This window comes from Sapajus apella, unplaced genomic scaffold, assembly GCF_009761245.1.
Source record: "Sapajus apella isolate SASKATOON/1434 unplaced genomic scaffold, GSC_monkey_1.0 scaffold31, whole genome shotgun sequence".
In the NCBI taxonomy this organism is placed as follows: Eukaryota; Metazoa; Chordata; class Mammalia; order Primates; family Cebidae; genus Sapajus; species Sapajus apella.
The window spans coordinates 24,219,116-24,226,162 of NW_022436971.1; positions in this window are offsets into that span (position 1 = coordinate 24,219,116).

Below are 7,047 nucleotides of genomic sequence, written 5' to 3' on the forward strand. Positions count from 1 at the left end.
GCAGGGCCCTTGTCATGGGATCAGTGCTCTATAGGAGAGACCCCAGAGAGTGTGTCTCCTCCATCCACCACGTGCGGACACTGTGAGAAGGTGGCCAGGAAGCGGCCCTCCCCAGGACCCAGCCATGCAGGCACCCTGGCCTCAGGCTTCGGCCTCCAGGCCCTGGGTTCATACATTTTTGTTTGAGCCACAAGTCCATGCTGCTTTGTTCTGCCAGCCTGGGTTGATTAAGATACCTATTATCCATAGTGGGGTAACTTCTTCGCATTTCGATTTATTAAACTGCCATTACTGAGAGAGCACATTTGGATTCATTTGTAACTTATGTCACTCTGTACACAAAGCTTGCTGCTCTTGATGACAAACTCATCTTCCATTTTTTTCTTTTAAAATGATATATTTGAAGAAAAATTAGAAAATGCAGATATTCAAAAATACAGAGAGACGTAATGTCAACAAAATTTTGTTGTGTGGGAAACGCTCCCGTGTGAAGCCCCCCTAGTGTTGGGTCTCACTGTGCATGAGCTTGATCCCAGACACAGTTTCCTGCTGGAGGCAGTCGAGCTATGGGGAAGTAGGAACGGAAAGAATAAGAATAATGTCAGCCTCTGTTTCTGACTATAGTGACCCTGGGTAATGGATGTGTGTGCTCTTTTGGTTCCTGTTGAGGAGTGGGTTTTATGACTCTGTTTACCAAGTTAAGTATAGCCTTTGAGGACCAGATGATATTCCTATACTCAGATAAAGATTTATGGCTTAACCTGTGACACTTCTAGATTGTTATCCTTGTGACCACATGTTCTGTTAACAAATAAAGTACATCACCTGCTTACCTTTTATGACCCATGATTATGTACCCCTTCTGCTGACATTTGCTTTTTGCAACTTTCTGTTCTCCTTATCGTATAGCTTACATAATGTGCACTGACATCAATCCTTATAATCTAAAGGTATATATTGGAACCCTGGACACAAACTTGCTGCATAGGCATTGCCTATTCAGTCCTCCAGACCCCATCTTTCTGTCTCTCTTTATTTCTGCATACCCCCTCTTCCAGGCTGGGACCCTCTCGCTGGCCAAGACTCCCCGGCAGGCTCCCCATCGCCTACATTGTTGTATAGACATTGGTTGTGTAAATTCTCTGAAATATTGTTCCTTTAGTGTGTGCGAGTCTATTACTTTGTGTAAATACCGTGTCTATTGTTACATTGCAGGAGCTATCTTACACATTGCTGTCTGCTCTCCATTATTCCTCCTCAGTCAAAACATATGTAAACATTTATTTACACAATTGTATGTGTATATCATTTTAGTTGCTACTACAAGGCTCCCTTTTGGGGATATTGCATATTTAACTCATTTTATATAGCTTGTAGTGTCATAACTAATTTTATATGTTGACCTGTCAGGGCCATGGGGTTCCCATATATTTGGCCACTTTTCTCAGTGTGTCTGTGAGGGTGTTTGAACCTGACCCCTGAGTGAAGTCGACGGAGTGCCCCAGTGTGGGTGGGCCATGTCCAATCAGTTGAAGTCCTGAGTAGAACACACAGGCCAGCCCTCCCCAGGTAAGAGAGGATGCTTTCTGCCTGCTGCTGCCGGCTGCCACCTTCAGGCAAGAACTGAACCCTGAGCTCCCTGGGTCCCTAGCTTGCAGACCCTCTCACAGAGGAATTTGGGACTCATTAGCCTCTATAATCCTGTGGGCCAATTTCTTAAAATCTCTCTCTGTCTCCCTCCCTCCCTCTCTCTCTCTCTCTCTCAATAGATAGATAGATAGACAGTAGATAGATAGATAGATAGATAGATAGATAGATAGATAGGTTGGGTTTCTCTGGAAACTTTGACTAATACAGATACGTAAGATACTCTCAGCTCTTTGAAATTAAAAAAATTTGTAAGAGAATCTCTTTGCCTACAGCTTTGAACATTTACTGGTTTATTGCCTTAGGAGAAGTTTCCAACAGCAGCACTGCTGGGTTAGCCTCACCAGAGCCCACCGTTTTGTAAGGGGTTTCTGCTTTCACTGGGCTTCCCTTCTCTATTGTCTGCCACCACGTGAGATGATGTGTCCTTCACCTTCCGCCGTGACTGTGAGGCTCTCAAGCCACGTGGAACTGTGGGTCATGACACCTCTTTTTCTTTGTAAATTACCCACTCTCGGGCGTGTCTTTATCAGCAGCATGAAAAGAGATGAATGTACACGTCAAAATACCAAGAATATCAAACGCTCTTAATTGGGAATCACACAGGAAAGCCCATGGGTCTGCTTTAGCCTCTGGCTGTGTTCATAGATCCCAACCTAGGACAAATCGGGTGTTGAGTAAATATTTGATAATCAATACCCTAAACATAGTGAAATATCCCTACTAATAGACATGAAACAGACTGAATTCTATTACAAAGTTATAAAATGATTAAAATGTGCCTGCATTAAGTGGACAGGTTAAGTTAATTAAAATACATAAAAACTTTGGCAAAAAATGTCTAAGTTATCTTACGGAAAGTATAATGGACAACTTTTCCTAGGAGGTTCCATATCTGAAGTATAAAATGCGTCATATTCTATGGAGCTAAGTCATGCATATTCTGATGTCGAATCAACTGAACCACATGCTTGGCTGATTTATGAAGAAGAAATTGTGTCCTCAGCTGTGGTCTTCCTTCCTAAATCTGGTAAAAGATAAAGCAAGTGCTTAAAAACAGCATACATGGGTTAATTAATCTAAATAGTAAAAGCTTTTAGAGAATCTTTCAATCATGAGCACGGTGTGCTTTGCAACAACGCGAATTTACAAACTGAAATCTTGGCTGCATGTCACCCCCGTGGACTGCCCTCCTTCCTGCCACGCAGATTGTGAAATCGCGCATTGGACTAAGCAGAGAGATGGAATTTTAGTACCTTGGGGACAGTCTTATTTGCTAAGACAAAAGTGTTAGTTTTCATAAAAGTCAAATAGAATGTAGGGACGTTTGTGACAGTGAGATTGTGTCAGGGTCACACGTAGGGAACACCCTGCAATTTGGCGCGGGTGTGTTGACGTGTGTAGAAGCTAAAGTCATTTATCTTAGGAAGCGCCAGGAATGTGGGCCTCTGGAAAATGCTAGAGGAAGGGTCCACAGCCAGGTTGCAGGATGAGAACAAGGACCAGCCTGGAAAGCATTTCAAATCGCCATGGGGTTCTAAGTGTGGCTGGTGGCCCAGGCAACAGGACCCTGAGCTGGCAGCTTCAGGCAGCAGCAAAGCTGCCTCTCGGAGCTGTGAATGGCCAAGAACCAGGCCCTTTCAGGCCTGTGGGAGGGCTGGGAATGCCCCTCTCCAATTCTACAAAGTCCCGGAGGTACACAGCAGATGGGAGATGGGAGCCCTGTAAAGAGAGGTGAGGCGGGGCCTGGGGGCTGTAACCCCTAAGCAGGTGAGCCCTGAGCCAGTAGGTACTAAGCTCTGATTTTAGTGTGATTCTAATTTAACTTTCTCATTCCTGAGATCTTGGGAGTATACAATGAATACAAGGCATATACCCTGAATTACTTTCATTCTCTCTTTCTTTCTTTCCTTGCTTCCTTTCTCGTTTTTTTTTTTTTTGTTTTTTTTTTTTTTTTTTGAATCTCACTCTGTCACCCAGGCTGGAGTATAGTGGTGTGATCTAGGCTCACTGCAAACTTCCAGGTTCAAGTAATTCTCCTGCCTCAGCCTCTGGAGTAGCTGGGACTACAGGCTCCCACCACCACAGTCAGCTAATTTTTGTATTTTCAGTAGAGATGGGGGTTTCACCATGTTGGCCAGGCTGATGTAGAACCCCTGGCCTCAGGTGATCTGTCTGCCTCGGCCTCCCAAAGTGCAGGGATAACAGGCATGAGCCACCGGCCTACTTTATATTTTAATGAAAGGACTCGCATCAAGCCCCACTTTGCTGAGCAGACCTTGTCCTCCGTATCTTTGGTCTGTGTGAGTCACTTCACATTTCTGAGGCTGTCTGGACAGCTCAGCCCGTGTGGCACACGGCCGGGACATGCAACACACAAATCAGAAGCAAACCCGTCCCCTGGGTCAGCACTTTTTCTCGGTGAGGGTGATGTGAAGATGCAGAGCTTTTACAACGTGGAAAATTTTATAAATAAGCATGCCTGGACCCTTGCCAAGTCCCAGAGCCCCACAGCGCTGCCTGGGAACTGTCTGCGGAGGCCCAAGCAGGTCTGCATGGAAGGCGCTTTTGCACCAGCTGAGACTGTAAATTCGGCTGCTTTCAGTGAGCTCCTGAGCCAGGAGCTTCATTAAAACACTTTAGTGTTATCCTTTAAAATGACCTAAAGAACGCTGATGAAATCAAGACATTGCTAAGCATGAAATTAAGTCGTTATGAAAATTTTTTCAGAAAAGTAGTTTCCTTACTTTAGAGAAAGAAGGGAAATATCTCTGAGTATTGCCAGCAACATTTGAATAGACGATGTAACCAGATTTGCACAACCAAAGTCACGTTGACAAATCTTCATATTTTCCAGTAATTTCCAAGAGCCGTGATTTGGTGACCATATTCTGAGGAGATGATTTTACACAGTCTGGAGGCTGTGTAGAGTCACTGGCAGTGGAATCCGATGTGGCCGGGTAGGGCTTCCTTCAGAAGGAGGGGGCAGCCTTCCCTCACTGCCACAGCCCGTGCCCAGGCCTCTGCCTACACAATCCCCCCCAGCAGGGGTGGGCAGGCTTCAGACACTACTCAACAGGTGCTCAAAACCATCAGCTGACCCCAAATATCATACCTGATGCTTAAACTTCGTAGGACTTGAGAATTCCAAAACGATCATAGGTTATCCAGCTTTCAGGTTTACTTTGATTTTTGAGACTCTACAAAGCAGAGAGCAACAATCACCACTTCTCAAAATATAAGAAAACTGAGATTCAGACATCCTTGGTAATTTGCCCCAATTAACTCAGCTTCTGAATGATTGGACTGGGACAAAAACCTGTGTCCCCGTTAGTGTGCGGACGTCTTTCTCCTAAACCCAAACAGTCTGGCACACGGTTTGAGAGTAGAGGTAGCTGTCCACTTCCAAATGCTTACTTTTCTCCTGGTGAGCTTTCAAGGATAATTTCCAACTTGAAGAAAGAAAGCTCAACAGTCCATATTCAATGATTTTGAATTTCCATTTTTGTATTTAACTTTTCTCAAGCTCTCTTGGTCAAGATGATACACAAGTTGAGCCCACTGAACTTTGGATGGTACAATTCCTGGCACAGGATCCGACTGAAATGCATGCTCATTGCTCTGTGGATGGCTGGATGAAGGGAATGGTCCTGTTTTCACTTCTTCGTGTGCCTGTCTGGTTTTGATGAGAACTAAGGAATCATAAAATGAATATTCAGTCTGAAGCTATGAATTTTTTAACAGCATATGGTAGAGGAAGGAACTGCTTGCTTGATTCTTGGAAAGGCAGTGTTTAGCTGATGTCTCAGAGGTGGAGACTTTTATTGTCATGATATAAAATGGCATTTGACCAGAGAATCTGGGATGGTGTGTCTCCACCCCACAGAAACACGGCCTCTTTTCTGAGTGAAATGAACAGACAACACATGATGGAGGAGAAACCAGCATTCTACCTGGGGCAGCTGAATTCAGCACAGGGCCCGATGTGGTCAGGGCTGAGGTGGCGGGGCCTGCGGCTTGCAGCCTGCCTGCCTGTGGCCCACCGTGGATAGCTGCAAGTCAACGGCCATCCCGTGCCTGAAATTCAAGCTACAGGAACTTTCCCATTTCCAAATTCCAACACAGGCATGAAGATCTAGAATAAAGTATTCTCCTTGGATAAATTAGGCTCCTAAACATTTGGTGCCCACACCTTCGTCCTTATTTCTCTCAATCTGCTGGGCCAGGCAGAGGATGCTGACCTCGGGTGGTGTCTGGTGCCTGCCTGGCTCCCTCCTGCCGGGCTGACGTGGCTCCCTGTTTAGTGCTCTCTCCACAGAGAAGGGTGGACAACAGAACCTAATATTAATAGCAACAAAAGACAATGTTTACTCCTCCCTTCCCTGCTGGGGTCCTGCATGGGATGAGTCTTACAGGGAGAGTTACGTATTCAGCCGTGTGCACTTCTGGCGCTCTGAGGTGGGGTGGTGGAGGGTGACACGGCCAGCGGGGCACACACAGTGAGCTTGTGAGGGTGTGTGCGTGGCAGCCAGGCAGACAGCCAGGCAGTGTGGGCCATCGGCCACCAGCTTGGGTCTCAGGACAGACCAACACTCTGGAACTTAAGGCTTTGGCATCCAGGCTTCCATCAGGCCGAGCTTTCTGGTTTCTGGTCTGTGTGGGCGTCCACCCTTCCCTTTTAACGGAGGAGACACACATGTCGATCAACCACAGGCTTCAAATTGTTCTCACTGTGCTCAGGTCAAACAGCAAACTCCACAGCACTAGCTGTTTTGTCATCTGAAAAGGAACAATTTCACAAAAGGAATCAGGATCCTGGAGAATTCAACTCCTGCCTTGAACAGAATTTCATACGGTTTTCAGGACTGACTTGTAAGCAAAGTGAGCATGGGAAAGAGCGTCACAGCGCTAGGCTTATACCGCAGAGACCTTCCTGGGACCACGGCTCCGTGCTCTCGTGTGAGTGCAGCTGTTTCAGCTGACGACCACCTTGCCTTTGTCAATAATTTGCGTAAAATTTGGGTAAATAGGGTAGAAAATAATAGGAGACAGCAGATAACATTGCAGACTCAGCCTAGACGGTTCACAGCAGGACCTTCCCAGAGCCGGGGGAGCAGGTGGCAGGCCCTCCCTTCCCAGAGGCAGGGTGGCAGGCAGCAGGGCCTTCCCTCCCAGACCCTGGGTGGGGGGGGGCAGGCAGCAGGCCCTCCCTTCCCAGAGCTGGGTGGCAGGCAGCAGGGCCCTCCCTTCCCAGAGGTGGGGTGGCAGGCAGCAGGCCCTCCCTTCCCAGAGCTGGGTGGCAGGCAGCAGGGCCCTCCCTTCCCAGAGGTGGGGTGGCAGGCAGCAGGCCCTCCCTTCCCAGAGGTGGGGTGGCAGGCAGCAGGGCCTCCCTTCCCAGAG